This window comes from Pinus tabuliformis, chromosome Q (genome assembly GCF_031772625.1).
Source record: "Pinus tabuliformis cultivar Carrire ecotype Pingquan chromosome Q, CPIR1, whole genome shotgun sequence".
NCBI lineage: Eukaryota > Viridiplantae > Streptophyta > Pinopsida > Pinales > Pinaceae > Pinus > Pinus tabuliformis.
Window position 1 is genome coordinate 1,039,747,360 of NC_142296.1, and position 23,207 is coordinate 1,039,770,566.

General features: G+C 42.4%; 1 protein-coding gene and 1 pseudogene across 1 annotated transcript in view; one reads left to right on the forward strand and one right to left on the reverse strand.

Annotated features, from left to right (window-relative positions):
- The window catches only part of LOC149223046 (villin-3-like), a 118,273-nt gene that overhangs the window by 80,568 nt on the left and 14,498 nt on the right, over positions 1-23,207 (reverse strand). The window lies entirely within an intron of this gene.
- LOC149223047 (inactive exonuclease DIS3L2-like) lies at positions 19,051-21,628 on the forward strand (annotated as a pseudogene).

Consider the following 23,207-nt stretch of genomic DNA (forward strand, 5'->3'; position numbering starts at 1 on the left):
TCCAGTATAGCAATCACATTAACATGAAAGTAAAATGTTGATAGAACATAAATCAAAACAACAAAAGACAAGCCAAGACAAGAGACACAAGATGTGGTGCTAGCCAGGGACAAACCCCAATGTGGGGAAACCCTTTGATTAATTCTTCTATATTCTTCAATAATTCAGCAAAGAGAGAGAGATAATACAATATCACAAACCTGTGATTTACAACAACAATAATGAAACACTTGAACAGCAAGAGCAAGGGTGATCAAACAGCTCCCAAATGTGTCCAGGACAACCTAGGAGAACTCGGTCTCCAACAGCAGTGAAAGCAGCCCAAAACAATCAATGTAATATGGTCAAAACAGCAGCCAATGCTACAGCATACTGCAGCCATCCCTAACCAGTCAACGCTATCCCAAATCAGCGCTCCAACAAGTCAACGCAGGCTGTACCTAGCCTAAGAGAGGCTGCCCACACAAAGCTGCAGTCAATGGGGGCAATACGCTGGTCAACGCAAGCCTAAATCACCCCAAACAAGATTGTTGTACCTTTTTGCATCCTTGTTGCTCTAACTGCGTCCTCTTTCCCACGTGAGAGTTGTGTCCTCTTTCCTTTGTATACCCAAGAGACAAGGAGCGAGAAAGAGATGTGAGGATGAGATGAGTGAACTAATGCCTCAAGGTCTTTTCTATTTATATGCCACGTTGGGGTTTAGTTGGGGGTGTGCAACACAACTTTACTTGTTGGCCGACCTTGACAAATTGTCAAGAAACACAAATAAATTCATATCTCCATGAATACATGTCGAAATCGGATGATCATTAGATCAATCCTACACCTCTTGACGAGAGGAATCAAAGAAAAATATCAGCTGCCATAAATCAGATGACCCACATGGAGTTTGGCCCTAGTTGCCAATTTTAACACTCCCTCTCAACTAGGAAGAACTCCATCTATTAATCCACTTGACTGTCGATACTATCTCTGCCATCAAATGCACTGCTCTGCATTGCTCGGCTCTGCTCTGTTGAACTATGAAGAAAAAGAAATGATCAAGAATGTATCATACCATCCTCTACTGACCCGAAGTCAGTCCCAGATAAAAGAGAGTGTCCAATAGCACTCTTACTGACCCGAAGTCAGTTCCAAAAGAGAGTGAGTTATATCACTCCTACTGACCTGAAGTCAGTTCCAATTGATCCCAAATCAATGTCATCCTAGCATAGTGAGTACAATAGATACACGATGCGTCCATCGGTACTACTATGGTCCCTATCCTCATTTCCCTACTCATTGGCCAAATGAGAGGTACTTCCCATGAGTCTGAGACTACATGGGTAGGATGTCTCGAGAGGAGAATGATGAACCATCATCCTGCCTACATGTCACCACGGGGTATCACAAGGGAAGGTTGAATCATTTACCCCATACATAGCGCACCACTAGGTGAGGGTGAGTCACCCTATGGTCGCTCGTCACTCCAAGAAGTACCCCAAGCCCCCCGGAGCTCCCAGAGTGTTGATTTGGGGTAGCATCAGATGTGCTCTAGCCATGAAAATTGGTGGAGAGGCTAAAGCACATGAGATCTCCAATACCCAGAAATGGTTTGAGTAGAATCTAACCAGTTTGAGAGATATTAAAATAATTAATATTTTTAAAAGTCCCTAAGTCTAAACTTAGGGAAAATAAATATTAATGTGAATTAATATAAAACTGAGTTAGAATGGTCCAAAAGTCATGGATCAAGCCAGAACTATTCTTAGTCATTGATTAGGGACTTAATCTCGGCCGTTGAATTGTCAACAAGAAAAGTATAAGAGGAGGCTTGAGGGGCAGGGCTTGCTGAGGAAATCGAAGGAGTGATCAAACTTGCAGCTGAGGGGTAGTGAATATAGAAGCAAAGAGGCAGAGAGGGTACCAAGAGCATCAACGCAGAAGCCGGGAGAGAGGGATGCAGAGCCAGCTAGAGGCCACGCAAAGGCAGTCAAGAGCTTTGCAGTGCCTGAGGAGATCCAGCGTGGGTGACGCAAAGGCTCTAGAGGCTGACACAAAGCCTCCAGAGGCTGACGCGTCACATAGGGCTAGTTGGGCTGACGCTAGGCCAGAGAGGCTGACGCAATCCCTAGAGGTAGATGCTGGGAGATTTCGTGGGGCAGATTGGAGTTGAGAGCTGTGGGATTGTTCATCCGAGGTTTTTAGCCGAAATATCTGTCTCTGACTGAGAGGTACTACTGTCGAGAGCATTCTCTGTTGGGTAAACCATTTCTGGCACCCCAGCTAGAGGCCACACAAAGGCAGCCAGGAGCTGCGCAATCCTTGAGGAGAGCCAGCGTGGGTGACGCAAAGGCTCCAAAGGCTAACGCAGATCCTCCAGAGGCCGACGCAGGGCTAGTTGGGCTGACGTTGGGCCAGAGAGGCTAACGCAGTCCCTAGAGACAGATGCTAGGAGATTCCGTGGGGCAGACTGGAGTTGAGAGTTGTGGGATTGTTCATCCGGGGTCTTTAGCCGGAATATCTGTCTCCGACTGAGAGGTACTACTGTCGAGAGCATTCTCTGTTGGGTGAGCCATTTCTGGCACCTAGATTGTATTCTGAAACTACTTAATAATAAAACCATCAAATAGCTACATCGGTTTTCCCGCATTGGGTTTTTTCGGGAACATTAGTCCAAAAATAACGGTTTCACTTGTGTTCTTGTTTTTCCTTCAATTGATGATTTGTATGTGTTGAGCATCTACTTGTATTTATTTTCAGTATTTACATGGTAAATAACCTGTTAATTAACAGAACAAGTAGGAAGAAATAAATTAGAAAGTACATGAAGGATTTCTAACAGTTAGACTTAGAAATCCCAACACAGAGCTCAATGTATGCATCATACAGGACCCTCATAAGAGGGTCTCTCCATGAATCCTACTCATTCTCGGAAAGTCAAGAATCTGACCTTTCCTAGGGGCTTTGTTAGAATGTCGGTGACCTGCTCATCAGTCCCAATACGATGGAGCCTTATTGCTCCTTGTTGTACCATATCCCGGATAAAGTGGTACCTGATATCGATGTGCTTGGAGCGATCATGAAATACAGGATTCTCAGACAAATGAATCCCACTCTGGTTGTCGCAGAGGATCACAATAGTATCCAATGTATTTCAAAACAGCTCACTGAAGAGCTTCCTCAACCAGACAGCCTCACAAGAGGCCATACTTGCAGCAACGTACTCTACCTCAGCGGTGCTCAAAGCCACCGACTTCTGCTTCCTACTCATCCAGGATATTGAGGCAAAACCCAAAAAGAAACAGCACCCAGAAGTGCTCTTTTGGTCCACCACATTGCCTACTCAATCAGCATCAGAATATCCAAAGCAGGTCCGGCAGCACTACCGCATAACTTCTTGAAGTTAAGCTCCATCCGGGTAGTCACAGGCTTGCAGTCTACCATACCAAATCTCTCCAAAATCTTCACTACGTATTTTCCTTTAGATAGGAAAATCTTTCCTGGCTTTTTCCAGACCTCCAGCCCTAGGAAATAGTGTATCAGTCCTAGGTCCATCTCAAATTCGGAATCCAACTCCCTCTTACATTTGTGAATGAGAGGGTCTGCACCTGTCAGAAAGAGGTCGTCAACATACAGCACCAGTATGAGAGGCTTATCATCTTCAACCTTAAAGTAAAAGTTTGGATCGGCTTCACTCCTAATGAATCCCAGCTTCATCAAGTAGCTATCGGTCCTCTCATACCAAGCTCGGGGTGCTTGCTTCAGCCCATAAAGGGCTTTCTTCAACCTGCATACATGAGATTCCCGATTATGAATCTCAAACCCCTCGGGTTGTTGCACATAGACTTCCTCTTTAATCGAACTATGCAAGAACGCAGTCTTGACATCCATCTAATGTAGGTTCCATCTTTGCGAAGCGGCAAGGGCTATGATCAAGCGGATGGTGGTGTATCGGGTAACAGGTGCAAATATCTCATCATATTCTACACCTTCCTTTTGAGAGAAGCCTCGAGCAGCAAAGCGAGCCTTGTACTTTTCAACACTCCCATCAACTCCATGCTTGATTTTGTAAAGCCATTTTGAGGTGACAATTATTTTGTCCTGGGGTCTGGGACCACATCCCAGACATCATTCTTCATGATAGACTGGTATTCCTCATTCATAGCATCCTTCCATACTTGATGCTTCCCGGCTTCTTCGAACGATGAAGGCTCATTTTGAATGATGGCGCTCATAATGGTCAAGTATCCCTAATACCTGGTTAGCTTCTTACTTTCACGGAAAGTCCCTCTGGGTGCAATATGTCCTTCGGCATCATCAAGTGTCCCCCTAAGCCATGAGGGCCTCTTCCTAGAAGAAGAAGGTACTTGCGAAGGGGGATCAATAGGATCCATAGGTTCTTCCACATCAGGCATCGTCTCATCTTCCTTCTCATCCGACTTCCTGGTGTCAGCTTCTTTATCTTTCCTTAGAATAGGAAGATTGTCAACCTTGCTAAGAGCCATATCTTTGTCAAAGGTGACATCATGACTTATTTTGACTTCCCTTTGATCAGCCACATAGATTCTATAGCCCTTATAATTTTTACTATAGCCCACGATGATTCCCTTCTTTCCAAATGCACCCAATTTGTTTCTTTTCTCTTTCGGCACATGAAAATATACAGACTTCCAAAAATTCTAAAATGAGAGACATCAGGCTTCTTACCAGTGAACATCTATTCGGGGGTCTTGGAATCCAATGCTTGATGAGGGCATCAGTTTTGAACATATACGGTGGTATTTGCAGCTTCGGCCCAAAGAAACTTCGGAAGCCTTTGATCATGGAGCATGGAATGAACAGCTTCCATAATTGTACGATTCTTCCTTTCCACCACACCATTCTGCTCAGGAGTGCATGGTGTTGTGGTCTCCCTCTTAATGCTAGCTTCTTTGCAAAAGTCATGAAACTCATTGGATTCATACTCGGTCCCATTATCAGTCCTTAAGATCTTGATCCTCTTCTCAGTTTGATTCTCGATCAAGGCTTTGAAGTGACGGAACCAGGAGAACACTTCATCCTTCTTTTTCAAGAAGTATATCCAAGTCTTGCAAGAATAATCATCTATAAAAGTGAGATAATATAGATATCCTCCCAAAGAGTTCACAGGCATCATACTAGATATGTCGAAGTGAACCAACTACAAAATGTCAAAGGTCTTGCTATGGCTAGAGGGGAATGGTCCCCTTTTGAGCTTTCCTTCGGCACATCCAGGACATACACCTTCTTGCTCTACTTTAAACTCGGGCATCCCTGTCACCATCTGTCTCACATTGGTAGAGCCTTATAATGAAGGTGGGCAAACCTCTAATGCCATAGTTCAAACTGTAGAGTTGTGTCGCAAGACATGACTCCCAACAAACTTCCTCCAACTTGATATAAAGAGTCAACTCGAAACCCAAGAGTGAAAGCATCTTTAAAATTCTTTTTCCACACACGTACCTTACCATCAATGAAGGCCACCTTGTAGCCTTTGTCTTCCATTACCGAAATGGACACCAAGTTCTTCTTGAGATCAGGTACATATAAGACTTCTTGCAAATGAATTGTGTTACCCTGATTTAATTGAAGAGTAACATTCCCTACACCCTTTACGGGATAGGTGGAATTGTCTCCAAGAATAATCTCCAAGTTTGTCTCCTTCTCTATCATATTAGAGAGAGCTTCCTTGTAACCAGTGAAGTGCCTTGAGGCACCACTATTAATAAGCCAATTTCCCAACGAGTCCGGAGGAGAGGTAGTGGAGAGGGCCGATATTAGATAATATTCATCTTGCTTATTGTTAACAACATTTGATTCATACCTGGAGTTCCTTGCGTTCTTGGAGGCTTGACCACTTCCTTGATTTCCCGCATTTCTCTTTCCTTTACCAATGAACCTGCCATTCCTTTGATTGTGGCTGGAGTTGCCTCGGGAGTGATTTTGATCATCGTCATGAGATGTGTCCTTCCTATTTGGACGCTTCCTTGCATAGTGGCCAAATTTATTGCAAGTGAAGCGTCTTCCCTTCCTTCCACCCTTCGATCCGGTCTTTCCTTTGAAGTGACCTTTAGACCAAGAATTATTTCTTCTTTTGGCTTGAGAGGAGAAAGTAGTGGGGTTGCCTTTGCTTGAAGGCATTTCTTGCTCCACCATCCTTGTCTCTTCTTGAATGCATCTTCCCATCAATTCCGCAAATCCCAAAAAAAATTGTTGTTGAGAAGAGTGGTTCTAAATACATACTATTCAGATGGGAGCCCTCCAAGAGTAGTGATAGTTAATCCCTGTCAGCAATGACTTCTCCAATCGATAGGAGATCATTCTTGATCTCAGTGATCCTTAAGAAGTAGGATTGAATATTTGCATCCTTGCCCTTCTTAATATCCTTCAGCTTATTTTTGAGGAACAAAAATTGATTTGCATCACTAACTTTAAACAAGCTTACCAGTCTATCGTAGATCTACTTGGAGGTGTTCAACTCAAAAACGTAGGCCACCAGATGCTTGTCAATAGAGTCCCAAATGATCTTCTTCGCTTTGACTTCACCCTTAGTGTACTTGTTCCTTGTAGCAGCCAGTGCATTTGATGGAGGCTCCATAATTTTGCCTCTCACATAGTCCAACAGTTCTTGCTCTTCCAATGCCAAATCAAGAGACATCTTCCATCTGTGATAGTCAAACTTCTCATTGAGCTTGTCTTCGGCGAGGAAGTGTGATGAGGAACACATGAAGCCTTTTGACTTTTTCCAACTGTCTTCGGTGATTGCTCTTGCTCTTGCTCTTGCTTGGGCTTTGTCTTCACCTCAACTCTGATGCCATGTTAAATTATGGTATGTTCTATGCTTAAGAGCAGTTTACTTCAATTCTTCTTATTAGCCCAATGTCAATTTCCAGTATAGCAATCACATTAACATGAAAGTAAAATGCTAATAGAACATAAATGAAAACAACAAAAGACAAGCCAAGACAAGAAACACAATACGTGGCGCTAGCCAGGGACAAACCCCAATGCGGGGAAACCCTTTGATCAATTCTTCTATATTCTTCAATAATTCAGCAAAGCGAGAGAGATAGTACAATATCACAAATCTGTGATTTACAACAGCAGTAATGAAACACTTGAACAGCAATAGCAAGGGTGATCAAACAACTCCCAAATGTGTCCAAGACAACCTAGGAGAACTCAGTCTCCAACAGCAGTGAAAGCATCCCAAAACAGTGAACATAATATGGTCAAAATAGCAGTCAATGCTACAGCATACTGCAGCCAGCCCTAACCAGTCAAGGCTATCCCAAATCAGCTCTTCAACAAGTCAATGCAGGTTGTCACTAGCCTAGGAGAGGTTGCCCACACAAAGCCGCAGTCAATGGGGGCAATATGTTGGTCAACGCAGGCCTAAATCACCCCAAACAAGATTGTTGTACCATCCTGCGTCCTTGCCGCCCTAACTGCATCCTCTCACAATGATGCCCTGGTGCGTCCTCTTTCACACGTGAGAGTTGCATCCTCTTTCCCACGTGAGAGTTGCGTCCTCTTTCCTTTGTATACCCGAGAGACAAGAAGAGAGAAGAGATGTGAGGATGAGATGAGTGAACTAATGCCTCAAGGTCTCTTTTATTTATATGCCACGTTGGGGTTTAGCTAGGAGTGTGCAACACAACTTTACTCGCTAGCCAACCTTGACAAATTGCCAAGAAATACAAATAAATTCACATCTCCATGAATACATGTCGGAATCGGATGACCGTTAGATCAATCCTACACCTCTCGACAAGAGGAATCCAAGAAAAATATCAGTTGCCATAAATAAGATGACCCACATGGAGTTTGGCCCTAGTTGTCAATTTTAACACCATTCCTCCATTATTTCACACGACACCTGCCATTTGACAGATGTACCATGGACATGTCACTCCCTTAGAGGTTGAAACCACCTAATAGGGTCCTTTATTAATCTCCTTCTTGAGCTTGGGGACACTTGTACATTCTAAAGCCCACTTGGAAGGGCATGCCACTATGAAGTGCCCACTTGCACCCCTGATTTGGAAGCTTATTTACTCAATTGCTCTATGAATTGTTGTACTGGAAGGTGAGGAGACGCATTGGATCTTAATACAGGATTGCAGGTGGGTCTTCATCTTGGGCTTGGCGTCCCTATATGAGATCCAAACCCTTTAGAGAATCACGATAGCACTTGTAGGGTGAGCGTTGAGAGCCATGGGCCTCCTCCACAGAAGAGCATTGATTGCCATGCCATGGGCTTCTTCAGCACCATGTATTTCTTGTTAGTGCCCCAGTCATACAGAGATGATGATGCACTTGGACCACGTTGCCCAACCAACCACATACTTGCACCATACACTTAGCAATTGATCCAGAGCTCAGACGGGGTTTTGTCTCACCCAAGGAGACATGGGAGGGCTTGTATCGTCATTCTAGTCCTTATTTATGGAGCATGGACATGTTCGATCTAGTTGGAGACCCATGAGACTATTCATAGTGCCCTAGAGACACTTGGGAGCACCATAGATGTTTTACTTGCAAACCAAGGGGCCAACCCCTTGGTCATCATTATGAAAGCCCTCCTCTTCATCTTGGCACATGGAGAACTTATCTAGGCCTTCCAATGGCTCTGATGCGCCATTATTCTATCATTTCAGCCTCATTAGGAAGGCTTGTTGAGTACTTTTGAGCTATTTGGTGGGCTTGTCACCAATTGGATTGTTATTTTGCACATTAAAGTTGTTTTTAGGGGCTTATTAGGCTAATTAGACTAAATCGAACCCCTTAAGGCTCATATAAATAAAAGCAAGCCTCATTTGTAAATCATCATCATTTGGATTGGGATTTCTCTTGTAAAAAGAATTCGAACCTGCAATTGATGGACGAAATTGGATCTTGTTAATGCATTTTGATGTTTGGATTTTCGCTATTCTTGTCTTGGAGCTTCTAAATGCAAAAATGATGGATGGATATATTTGTTATACCTTGTAAGTGTTATTTTGATGATATTTCTTTACTTTTGTTACATGATTAATGTATGGAATGTCTTGTCAAATCTTAATGTGCCCTAATTGGAATGTGAATTCATGAAAACACTAGGATTTTGAAGTATTGCATGCATTACATGTTAGGTATTGTGAATGAATGTTCCTAGAGGTTGGTCATGTTTGTTCCATCCTTGAAACTCCATCATTTCTTGCCATACAAAGTATAAATTCCTTTGTTGTTGGGTAGTTGCCTCATTAGGGATAGCGAAAATTGCATTGGACTCCTTGGTAGAGCAAAGTCCCCTCATCAAAGACAGTCTTGACTCCATTTCTCCCAATTATCAAGGCACTGGGTCCTAATCCTAGTTGATCACCCCTGAACCTATTCCTTTCACTTTTTTTCATTTTTTTCCCAAACTCTAGAAGGCCAACTAGGGCCTAGTGCGAAATGCATTAGGGTGGTCACCTTCAAGAGCGAGTTGGCATGCTACTACGTTGGGGTCTCCTCTAAGTGTCCTCAAAGTTTGAAGCAAATCCCACTACTAGATTTGGAGAAATCTCGAGCCCTAGCTCCAACATCATTTCTACTCCTAGGCTTCTTTGGTTAGCAGATTTCCATAGGTCAATCACTCTTGAAAACTCGTTGGAAGTTAACCATTCCTTGACCTATCCTATTCTTGCTTGACCTAGGGTATCTTATTCCTCTTTGATTTTGCAAACCCTAAGCCTTGCTTGGAATCCCCTAGGTCTCTCTTGTGGTCCCAAATCTTTGTATGATCACTATCTCACAAACCCTAAGAGAGGTCCTTTTATACCCTTAGGAAGCTCTGGTCTAGGTATATCCCTTGCATTGAGTATCTCTTCATCCTAGGTCTAAGCATCCTCATAAGCCTTTCTTGGAGAGCCATTTTCTTGCCTCTAAAGCAAACAAATCATTATCTGAACCTCTACCTTGAATGGGCTTTAGTAATCACACCATACCTAGCCATTGATCTTATTATTCTAGTGATTTCCTTAATACCAGGACTCCTCCCATTGGTGAAAGTCCGTAAAGAGCAGGGGACATTAACTGAGGTGACAGTGGATCCTTGTCCCATTGTTGTCATTAGGTCTAGTAGTTGTCCCTTTGGTACCCCTTCTAGGACCACTACTAGATTGTGTGGCAACAGGGCCCACATCCCTTTTGCCACATCATCTCCTAGGGTTAGGGTTTTGCATCTTTAGGTTTTTGCATCTTATAGGTTCATACTTTAAGTTAAAAAGGCAATCTTGGCCTCTTGTAATGTCTTCTTACGAATTGGCATATCAAACAAACCTCCCTTCAAAGATAAGCTATCACCACTCTAACTAGTTTATATTGCTTTACATTTTATAGTTTTCTTCAATTTCATTCATTAATAGAATTATTGTTTCATTATATTGTTATACAGTCTACAATAACTATATGTTTCCATTTATATTTCTACCTCTATTTCGTTCTCTACATAACTTAGATTAATGGTATCAAAGCAATCAAAAGTCAATGTATAAGGAGTTGGGTCTCAAACTAATTGAACTTGGGGAAGACCACTCTCACAAACCTAAGCAACCTCCCATGGTGGTAGAAAAGAGGTGGCAAAGCAAGAGATCCTATCAAGTTATTGCTCAAGGAAGCCCTCAAACAACAAACAAACAAGATGATGGATAATTTTGCCCAAAATCGTCAATATTTTCCAATAACAATAGAGGCAACTTCAATAAACATCATTTTTGAAGTGCAGCACCCTTCAAGGTACAAGTTAGTTTGGCAATCCTATATTTGAAGGCCAGATAAACAAAAATGCTTTAGATAAATAGTTAAATCTTTTAGAGGGTTATTATTCCATTCAAGATTATTCTAACCACCAAAATATCACTTTCTTGCTCCTTAAGTCCCTTCTCCATGTCAAAGATTGGTGTGACAATCATTGGGAGAGACATGTTGAAGATAGGTCTACAACATTTAGGACAAAACTCACTTGGGTGACTTTCGCTGATGCCTTCAAGAAGGATTTCCACCCTATTAGAAACTATGATGACTAGTACACAAGATGTACAAGTACACCAATATCTTCCATACCCTGTGCTCAAAGATGGGCATCAAAGACTCCAAGAAACACTTGGTTCAAAAGTACAGTAATGTCCTATACAATTATATCCAAAAGGAGTTATTCAAAATACCCTCACTAGGAGTCGCTTATCAAGATGTTGTCAAAATCAAGCAAAAGAATAAGGAGTTTGACTCTATAAATTTGCCACAACGGAAGCATGGTAAAGGCAAACCTAACTTACAACAAATGACAAAAAAAGGATAGCCTAGCTCAAGACGACCAATCTAAGCCACATGCAAAGAAGGGTAACAAGAAATCAAAGGAGGACATTGGAAAATTGTGTGAATTCCACAAAATACTTTAGTACAAATGCTACTCAAAGCAGTCATCATTGGCTGAGCTAGAATCCTCAAAGTAAATCAAATCAAATCATTGTTGCGAAACACAATGTTACCATTGCAACCACAAATATCAAATCAAAAGAACCAAAGGGACTTAAGCAAGGGGAGAGCCTCCTCCACTCATAGATGTGGGTGAAGGGAAGTTCGTTACATTTCGTTATTAACAACAGTAGCCAGAAGAACATAATTTCAACAAAGGTCATCAAGACATTGAAGTTTCTTATACGCCACACCCCAAACCATACACCATTGGCTGGTTGAGCCAAAGATGAGACATCCACATCAATCAATATTGTCTCCTACCCTACAATATCAAGCCCTTCAAAGATGAGGTATTTTCTAATGTTGCCCCACTTGAAGTTTTGTGATGTTATTTTAGGACAACCCTATATGTGGAAGCATAATGTTGTTTATGAGTCTAATCCCTATAGTGGCGTTGTTACTTTGGGAGGTTAACTCTACAAGATACTAGAGATAGCTAAGTACTACAATCTCTATGATCTCAACGAAACAATGTAGGAAGGTGATCTCTCAAAACAAAAATTTATCATATCATGAAATGGTCAAAAAGTGAATAAACAATCACTACAACCACCACAACCTTTGCACATGGCCTCTCTACATAACAAAACCCGGTGGACAAGAGAGTGGAAAAATACAAAGATATCTTCACTTCACTTGCAAGGGTACCTATGTACTACAAGTCAAGCATTCAATTGATCTGGTACCCTCCTTTACATAATGGTCCAATAGACAAATGCACTCCAGATTAAAGAGCTCATCCAAAAGCACCACGTTCGACTGAGCTCCTCACCTCACAACAGGTTGATTGTGTCAGTTCAAAACAAGGACGGCGCATAGTGATCCTGTGTCGATTACAAAGCTCTGAACAAAATCATGGTCAAGAACCAATATCTAATTACTCAGCTTGGTGATCTTCTTGATTAGCTCAAGGGCACCAAGATTTTCAGTAAGATTGATCTAAATTCAGACCATGAATAGGTACCAATTAAGCAAATTGATGTATTGAAGACTACCTTCAAGTCTAGAAAGGCCTTTTCAACTGGTTGGTCATGCCTTTTGGCTTGACTAATGTTCCAACAATGTTCACGAGGATGAAGGATGATATCTTGTGGTCATTCATGAATTCTTATGCATTCATATATTTGGATGATATCCTCATCTTTAGCAAAAATGTAGGCAAAACATTTGCAACACATTCAATGGGTCTTGTGCACCCTGTGTCAACAGAAGTTATGTCCCAAACTGAAGAAATGCTCATTCAACATGCAGAATTCAATATCCAGGATACATCACGGATGAAACACCATGTGCATGTGTATTTAGCGAAGATCTAAGTCATTCACAATCAACCAACCCTGACAACTTTAACAAAGCCTTGAATTTTCTTGGGCCTCACCAACTTCTATTGCAAATTTATGTTAGGGTTCTCTCATATTGCTTAACCCCTAAGCCAAGTGATGAAGGGTGGAGCCAAAGCCAAGTTCATTTGGGTCAAGTCAAAAAACAAAGCATACAGGCACCTAAAACACCGCCTTTCTTCAACACCAATACTCACTCTACCAAACCTACAATAACCCTTCCAGATTGAGATAGATTCTTCAAATTATGTTGTTGATGCAGTCCTTATTCACCATGGATTTCTAGTGGCCTATTATCATGAAACAATCTCCAATGCAATTTGCAAATACCTCACATATGCCTCATTATGCAAGTTTGTCACCAATGGAAGCATCACATTCTAGAGAAAGAGACAATCATCCACACTGATCACAATCTTTTGCAGTTCATGCAAACCCTAGGAAAGTTACAGAATGACCACAATTATAAGTGGTCCACATACTTGCAACAATTCCACCTAAACATCAAGTACAAGAAAGGCAATACAATTCAAGTTACAAACTACATTAGTTGACCTGTAATTGCAGCATTGACCATAAGTTCAATTCTCATCAACACTAGACTTACGGGTGGCCCCAATTTTATGCAACGACCCCGACTTCGCTATTACCTATCAGACATTGGACATAGGTAAACCAATCTCACACTTTCGTATGAAAGATGAAACTTTATGCCATTTGTAATGTTCCCACAAAATTAAGTGCCAAAAAGGACGAAATAGCCTATCGATCCCCATAGGCTACAGTCCTCAATAAAGGGGAAAACCCCAAAATTTCCAATTAGGCAAGTTTTGGCATTGTTGGGCCAAAAAACCCAAAGTTGGGGGCTTGGACTCTGGAGTAAAGTTTACTCAATCAATTAAGGAAGGAGAGCCCCTCAAAGAAGTATAAATTCAAGAGGATTGGATTCAATTGGATCATAATTGGATTGGATATTTTATCTCTATTTTTTAGCCTGAGGCTCTGAGGGGTCTTTGAGGGTTTTAAGACCCCTCTTTGCCCCTGTCAATTTCGGTGGTGAAAGATCCCACCCTAGTTGACATATTTTCTAATCTTTATTTTCTATCCTAGTAGAGGGAAACTATCTGAAGATTAGCAAAAATTATCTGGAGGACTTGTTTGGGCACAAGATTCAATTTCTGTTTGATACAGGGGTTTTCTTCGAAGGGAGCGAGGAAGGAAAAATATTTGTGTTGATTTGGGGTAGCATCGGATGTGCTCTAGCCACGAAAATTGGTGGAGAGGCTAAAGCCCATGAGATCTCCAATACCCAGAAATGGTTTGGGCAGAATCTAATCAGTTTGGGAGATATTAAAATAATTAATATTTTTAATGGAGTTCCTAAGTCTAAACTTAGGGAAAATAAAATATTAATGTGAATTAACATAAAACTGAGTTAGAATGGTCCAAAAGTCATGGATCAAGCCAGATATAATCTTAGCCATTGATTAGGGACTTAATCTCGGCCGTTGAATTGTCAACGAGAAAAGTATAAGAGGAGGCTTGAGGGTCACTTGGAGAACACACCGAATTGATTAAAAATTTGATTTTATGGGGTAGGGCTTGCTGAGGAAATCAAAGGAGTGATCAGAGTTGCAGCTGAGGGGCAGTGAATGCAGTAGCAGAAAGGCAGAGATAGTACCGAGAGCATCAGCGCAAAAGCCGGGAGAGGGTTGACGCAGAGCCAGCTAAAGGCCACGCAGAAGCAGCCAGAGGCCACGCAAAAGCAGCCAGAGGCCACGCAGAAGCAGCCAGAGGCCACGCAGAGGCAGTCAAGCGCTGCGCAGAGCCTAAGGAGGGCCAGCGTGGGACACACAGAGGCTCCATAAGCTAACGCAGAGCCCCGAGACGCTGACGCTGGGCCAAAGAGGCTGACGCAAACCCTAGAAGCTAACGTTGAGAGATTTTGTGGGGCAGATTGGGGCTGATATCTATCTCCGACTGAGAGGTACTACTGTCGAGGGCATTCTCCGTTGGGTGAGCCATTTCTGGCACCGAGAATGTATTCTAAAATTGCTTAATAATAAAACCCTTAGATAGTTGCACCGATTTCCCGCATTGGGTTTTTCTGGGGACATTAGTCCAAAAATAACAATGTCACTTGTGTGCTTGTTTTTTCCTTCAGTCGATGATCTGTATGTGTTGAGATTGTACTTGTATTTATTTTCAGTATTTACATGGTAAATAACTTGTTCATTAACAGAACAAGTAGGAAGAAATAAATCAGAAAGTACAGGAAGAATTTCTAATAGTTAGACTTAGAAATTCCAACATGGTATCAGAGGGTGGTTGCAAATCAAAGGATAACTGAGAGCATCAGCCGAGCAGAGCGGCAACAACAGAAACAGTTGTCCCGAGTGACAGAAGTTGTTCCTAGCAGAAAAGCAGCAAGAAAGGGGTGACGCAGTGCCTGCGTCATCAGTTTGAGCCGGGAAGAGAATCAGCGCAGTGGCAGAGAGGTGCTGACCTAACCTACGCAGTGCCCGGTCATCTTTCTCAGTGAGGAAGGATTGACGCCCGTGGTCAGGAGGTGCTGATTTTGCTGATGTCGGGATTGCGTAGAGCCTAGAGGCTCTAACCTTCAGTTTGTTGGGGCATAGGAGGTTATGGGTAAGTTGCGGAGTGACATTGGTGGGGTACTGTGGTCGGAACAATACCTAGCAGGGCAAGACCAAGGAGGAGGGAGTTTTTGCTGAGGATTTCCAGCCAAGAAATCCGGATCAGTGGTGCAGTTGCACTAACGATTAGAGTGGGGGCATCTCGACATTGGCAGAGAGGTTTCCAGGAGGGAAATCGAAGCTCCGAGGGAGTCACACTGAGAACTTCCAGGAGGGAAGTAGAGAGACTCGGAAGAGTTGAAAGAGGAGCAGTGAAATGGCAGTGAACTGGGTAAGAGATCAAGACAGACTGGTCAAAGCCTCAAACTTCGTAGTCTGGGAAGGCCAGGATCTTATCTGTTCTAGACAGAAATCGTCTCAAGCACTTCGCCTTAAACACGATAGCGATCCCAGTTGACTCGAATGAGAACGAAAAGTACCAGGTGGCAATGGCGAGGGCCAAGAGCATCATCCTTGACGGGGTCAAGGACCATTTAATACCACATATTGTCGAAAAGGACACAGCAAATGCGATGTGGGAGGCCTTGATGAAATTGTATCAGCATACTTCCGTGCAAAGGAAGATGCTACTGGAAAATCAACTGCGGTCATACTAGATGTAGATGAGAGAACAGATAGACAACTTCCTCGTTCGATTGAAGGAGATCCGAGATCAGCTAACTTCCATAGGGGCCACGTCGGATGAGGAGATGATGGTGAGGGCCGCATTGAACGCAGTCTAAGAGGATTGGGAGGTATTTGTCTAGAGCATACTGGGCAGGTCGACCCTTCCAGATTGGGAGGAACTGTGGGCGGCTCTTCATCAAGAAGAGATCAGAAAGCTAACCAAGGCGAGAAGCAACGGCAAGGGCATTAGAATCAAGAAGGAGGAAGATGAGGATGTTGCCCTAGCATCTGAGGGAAAGCAGGAGAAACAAAAGAAGAAGGACCTCTCAAAGGTCAAATGCTTCCACTGTGGGGCACTGGGTCACTATGCGAGCCAGTGTCCGAGGAAGAAGAGCAAGGGAGAGGCTAATGAGACCAAGGCTGCGCCAGCAAGGGCAGAGAAAGAAGTGGAAACAGATGATGACTGTGCCATGAGCGCTCATGCACCTCGAGATAAGAAGTGGGGAGACATCAAGTTGTAGTCAGACGGACTATAGGCGATGAGGGTCAGGATCCTCGAGGTACCCAACCTCTTGGATTATACCTTGCTACGGGAGCCCCGAAAAGGAGTAACAAGACTGACGGATGCCAAAGTTGGGAGATCAATTACTTACTTCTCAGTAACTGAGTTGCAGTGCAGCAATTAGCAGTCGCAGTGCTATGGGCAGCACAATGCAACATGATGAGAGGGGTTGCAGTGCAGATGCAGCAGTGGCAGTGGCAGGGCCATGGGCAACAGCACAGATGTAGAGGGCACTGTCCTACAGATGCATCAGTGGCAGTGGCAAGGCCATGGGTAGTAGTACATGATGCAGCAGTGCAGAGGATGTTGAGAAACAGGCCTAGCATCAGCACAGGGACCGATGTCGGATGATCAGGTTGATGCTCAGTGAGGAGTATTACTAGAGCACAGTCCTCGCTAAGAGGGAGTGTTGATTTGGGGTAGCATCAGATGTGTTGTAGCCACGAAAATTGGTGGAGAGGCTAAAACACATGAGATCTCCATTACCCAAAAATGGTTTGGGCAGAATCTAACCAGTTTGGGAGATATTAAAATAATTAATATTTTTAATGGAGTCCCTAAGTCTAAACTTAGGGAAAATAAAATATTAATGTGAATTAATATAAAACTGAGTTAGAATGGTCCAAAAGTCATGGATCAAGCCAGATCTAATCTTAGCCGTTGATTAGAGACTTAATCTCGACCGTTGAATTGTCAACAAGAAAAGTATAAGAGGAGGCTTGAGGTTCACTTGGAGAACACACCAAGTTGATCAAGAATTCAATTTTCTGGGGCAGGGCTTGCTGAGGAAATCAAAGGAGTGATCAGAGTTGCAGTTGAGGGGCAGTGAATGCAGTTGCAGAAAGGCAGAGATAGTACCGGGAGCATCAGCGCAGAAGCCAGGAGAGGGTTGACGCAGAGCCAACTAGAGGCCACGCAAAAGCAGCCAGAGGCCACGCAGAGGCAGCCAGGAATTGCGCAAACCCGGAGGAGGGCCAGCGTGGGACACACAAAGGCTTCAGAGGCTGACACAGAGACCCGAGTGGTTGACACTAGGCTAGAGACGCTGACGCATACCCTAGAGGCTGACGCTAAGAGATTTCGTGGGGCAGATTGGGGCTGATATCTGTCTCCGACTGAGAGGTACTACTATCGAGGGCATTCTCTGTTGGGTGAGCTATTTCTGGCACCCAGATTGTATTCTGAAACTGCTTAATAATAAAACCCTCAAATAGCTGCACTGGTTTTCCCGCATTGGGTTTTTCCGGGGACATTAGTCCAAAAATAACGGTGTCACTTGTGTGCTTATTTTTTCCTTCAGTTGACGGTCTGTATGTGTTGAGACTGTACTTGTATTTATTTTCAGTATTTACATGGTAAATAACTTGTTAATTAACAGAACAAGTAGGAAGAAATAAATCAGAAAGTACAGGAAGGATTTCTAATAGTTAGACTTCGAAATTCCAACACTTGGGGATGTCACCTGTGATCAACAAAGGTCACTGTACTTTCCTAGAAAAATCTGCGAAAGAGCTAAGGCAGATTCCTTCCGCAGTAGAAAGTCTTGACGGCACATCGTAGTGGAATTCTGGAGGGATGTTTGGGTGGTCCAAACTCTAGTCCCGTGCAAGGTGACCAGCGAAGTAAGGAATCAAGTCTGCAGCGGGTTGGATGTTGTTCTAAGGTGTTTGGTGCCGAAAACTTCGGTCTATCATTTGGCAACAGTCATTGCCAGTGGTGTGGGACCATGGCTCAGGAAGATCCTGAAATTATACAGAACGTATGATTTATCGTTCAACAACAATCATTGTTTGGCAGTGTGGGACCGTGGCTCCAGGAAGATCTTGGGACTATCCAAAGGATCTGTAGCACGGATAGATACGAACAGGTTACGACTCTGTAATTTCAGTGTGTGGTTTTTAACCGGGAACAAAGATTAAGAGTTCTGCTTGGATTAAAGACCACACTCAGCCCAAGGTACTCTTCATTTACTTTAAAGTTTGACACCATGGTTAGAAAACTTGAGGCTCAAGATTTATACGTTATTTTTGTAAAAACTGTAATTGTTATAAATGTGAACTAAAATTACGCTGTTGGTTAATTGGTGTGAACTGGATTACGTGTTAATTGAGTGTTATAACCATGAACTGGATTTACGTTGTTGGTTGATATAATATTGAACAATACATTCGACTTGTCAAAATATGGAGTTATCTCTGCAAAGTTGGAATAAATTATTCTTTGTATCACTGGGAAAGAAAGGACAGATTGGTTGTTGTATTGAATGCCCCTACTATACTAGAAGGAAAAATTTGTTATAAAAAAAAAACCTAGGGCAAAATTACCCTGTTACATCACAGTGGTATCAGAGCAGAGATCTTGCCAGCCTGGATGGTATTTAAAAATGGAACCACCAAAAGCAGATTTTTGGCACAGGTATGCAGAATCTTGGAGAAAGTTGGACGAACAGCAAGCAGAGATTTTTAGGAAAATGGAAGAGCAGCAAGCCAAAAATATTAACAGGATGCAAGAATGGAACAGAAGACTAGAAGAATATAACAAAATAACCCAACATATAAGAAAGAAAAGTTGGGACGATTTCTGGAATAGTGGCAAGAAAAACAAGTCGAGTACAAGAGAAACTAAGGCAGTGGCAAAAGCATGGATGTGGCTGTATCCCCCTAAAAAAAGGAAAGGAATGAAGGTGAGAGATATTTAGTAGATGATTCCTTGAACTCTGTGAGCATTTGAACTACAAGTTCAGAAAGGTCATTAAATGGACAAACTGCTCTGCAACCAGCACTCAGCAGTATTACCAACAATGACAGTTGAAGTCAATAGGCACTGTGACTGAAGTATCCTATTCTATAGACAATGATCGTGATGGAATTTCCAGCCATCAACAGGAAGATGGAATGCTAACCTTAGTTGCCACAGTTGTTCCACCCATTAAATGTGATAATGATATGGGTTTGGATGAACAATTTGATGGAGAAAGTGGTACAGATCTTGTGAAAGACATTGATGGACAAGTTGCCCCTAAGATTGACGAGTGCTCAAGTATAGATAGCGTTGGGCATCCTGGTCAGGAAGGTTCCACAGAGTTGGGAAAGGATAGCACACACCTTGATTATAAACATAACCCAGGATTTCCTTGGGCCAAACTGAATTGTGCTTCAAACAAGCGAAAAATGACTCAGATTTTGGGGCTGCCAACAACATGTTTCTAGAAAGCAAGGAATCTTTAAAAGCCAAATCGAAGGTAGATAGTTCGGAAAAATCTAACTGTCCCGAGTTGCTAATGAATAATAATTCAAATGCAAGTGATCAAAATGCTGGGTCAGATATTGACCATACTGCTTTCTGTATTAACAAGAGTGCATATGCTAATGAAGCAACAACTAGTACATTATGTAATGCTACTTCATATCAAACTGCTGAGCAGTATTTGTCAAGGAGTGAATCATCTGAAGTTAGGTGTAGCCATGACCAATAAGATAAGTTGGCAGAGGCATTAGCAACTGTTGCTCCGACTATGAACTCACTACCAAATAAACAACCCACTGATGGAGTGATAGGCATCATTAAAAAAATCTTCATGTCATGAGGCAGTAATTGGTTTTCTTGAAGCTAAAAGGTGGCTTGCATATAAGGAAGGACCAAGGGGAGGATGCTCCAGAAGTGAGAAAATGCCAGAGAGTAGTTGCAAAAGATCGACATCACACAATAAGGGAAGTTCTATCAAGTTGGTACCTACAGATTCCAGATTTCCAAAAATGACTGTCTCAGTGAACATTTTACCAGGCAAGCTGAAGAACCGGTTGCAAAAAGGTGACCTCACACTAGAAAGCAAGTTGGTAGTTGCTTCAAATAAGGTATGGAGACCAGAGAGTTACCTTCCTCTTGCATTTGTCAAGCATAATCTGGGACAAGGCGGAGGAATTAAAGTACAAACTGCGGCATTTTTTGAGCACACAACTCACAGTGCTATTTCTCCATCTGAGGTGTTGACTTGTCTACCAGAGGTTCCATGGAAAATACCTATAGAGGAGTTTAAAGTGAGGAGAGATATGGGAAATTTCCACATATTCTCAATTGATCCTCCAGATGCAAAGGATGTAGATGATGCATTGCCAATTAAAAACCTAGGGAATGGTGTCATGAGAATGGGAGTCCATATTGCAAATGTTTCCTACTTTGTCCATCTCGAGACTATGTTGGATAGAGAGGCACAAGACTGTTCTACAAGTATCCAGTATATGCTACCAATGTTGCCTCGTCTTCTTTATGAAGAACTGTGCTCATTGAACCCAGGAATTGATAGACTAACCTTCTCAGTTATGCGGGATATTCATCCTTCAGGGGACATTCTGGATCACTGGATTGGGCCGACAATAAATTGTTCGTGCTACAAGCTTTCCTATCAACAGGCACAGGAAATTATAGAAGGCATCTTTGACTACAGTAAAACTAATGGCAGTAAAAAGTGCTATCCAGAACTACAGGGACTATTTGGCTGGCAAGACATTGTTGCAGGTGTTTATAATCTGCATAAAATTGCTAGACAGAGCAGGGAGAAAAAGTTTGAAAAAGGGGCTTTGAGGCTAGATAGCTCTAAGCTTGTGTTTGTTCTAGACAAGGATGGTCTGCCGTGTGTAAGTATGCTTTATGAGAACAAGCATTCAAACATGCTCGTGAAGGAATTCATACTCTTAGCAAACAACACAATTACATCAACTAATAGGGTTGGTAGCAGCAGTGGTAATGATGAAATTGTGTTGAGGGATGAAGGGAATTTGGAAGATACAGCCACTTCTCCAAAACGGACCTCAAATGGTGTAGATATAGGGGCCAAGACAGTATACACCTTAAATTATGATTTGACTTCAGAGATGGAGAAGATTGATATATCTGACAATATGACCTTCCCTCAATATGTTGAAAGAAGTATTGATGTATTTTCTATTAAGCCTCCTGATTAGGTGGGATGGGGAAATATAACCGATATTGAGGGCAAGTCTGGCAAAAATTTGTTCAGAAAAAACAATCCTTTTGAAATGGACATCGGAAATCCATTAGAGGCAGGTGTTAATTTAAAATTGGCTTGTACAGGCCAAGGCTAAAGGACAAAAACAGATCATGTAATTGGCAAAGAGACAATTCAAGGTACCTCTGTTCTTGAACTACGAAAGGAGGCAGAAGCCAAGGAGCTAGCAAAGAAATATTGTCTTTGTTTGAAGAAAATATCGAATTTGTTGATGAAGAAACAGAAATGAATAAGAAAACCAGGGAACATGCTCTAAAGGAAGGAGTTGAAGGAGCCACAACAAACTTGTCATTGCTTGAGGACAAGCAATGTCGATAAAGGGGGACTGTAATGTTCCCGCAAAATTAAGTGCAAAAAAGGACGAAATTGCTTATCAATCCCCGTAGGCTACAGTCCTCAATCAATGGGGAAAACCCTAAAATTTCCAATTTTGGGCAATTTTTGGGGCTGCTGGGCAAAAAAAAACCAAAGTTTGGGGCTTAGAGTAAAGTTTACTCAATCAATTAAGAAAGGAGAGCCCATCAAAGAAGTCTATAAATTCGAGAGGATTGGATTCATTTGGATCATGATTGGATTGGATATTTTGTCTCTATTTTTGAACCTGAGGCTCTGAGGGTCTTAAGACCCCCCCTTACCCCTGTCAATTTCGGTGGTGAAAGATTCCACCCTAGTTGAAATTTTTTATTCTTTATTTTCTATCTTGGTACAGGGAAATGAAGATCAACAAAAAATTATCTGGAGGACAAGATTCAATTTCTGTTTGGTGCAGGAGTTTTCTCTGAAGGCAGGGGGGAAGGCAAAATCTTTGGGACTTCATCTGTGATCAACAAAGGTCACTGTACTTTCCTGGACAGGCCTGCGAAAGAGCCAAGGCAGATTGCTTCCGCAGTACCAAGTCTTGATGACACATCGTAGTGAAATTCTAGAGGGATGTTTGGGTGGTCCAAACTCTAGTCCCGTGCAAGGTAACCAACGAAGTAAGGAATCAAGTCCGCAATGAATTGGATGTTGTTCTAAGGTTTTTGGTGCTGAAGATTTCGGTCTATCATTTGACAAAGTAGTTGTCGGTGGTGTGGGACCGTGGCTCAATAAGATCCCAAAATTATACAGAATGCATGATTTATCATTCGACAACAATCACTGTTTGGTGGTGTGGGACCGTGGCTCCAAGAAGATCCCGAAATTATACAGCTCATGCAATCCATCGTTCGACAAGATCACTGTCCAATGGTGAGGGACCGTGGCTCCAAGAAGATCTTGAGACTATCCAAACGATCTATAGCATGGATAGGTACGAACAGGTTATGACTCTCTGTAATTTCAATGTGCAGTTTTTAACAAGGGACAAAGATCAAGAGCTCTGCTTGGATTAATGACCACGCTCGGCCCAGGGTACTCTTTATTTACTTTAAAGTCTGACGCCAAGGATAGAAAACTCGAGGCTTAAGATTTATACATTATTTGTGTAAAACTATAATTGTTATGAATGTGAACTAAAATTACAATATTGGTTA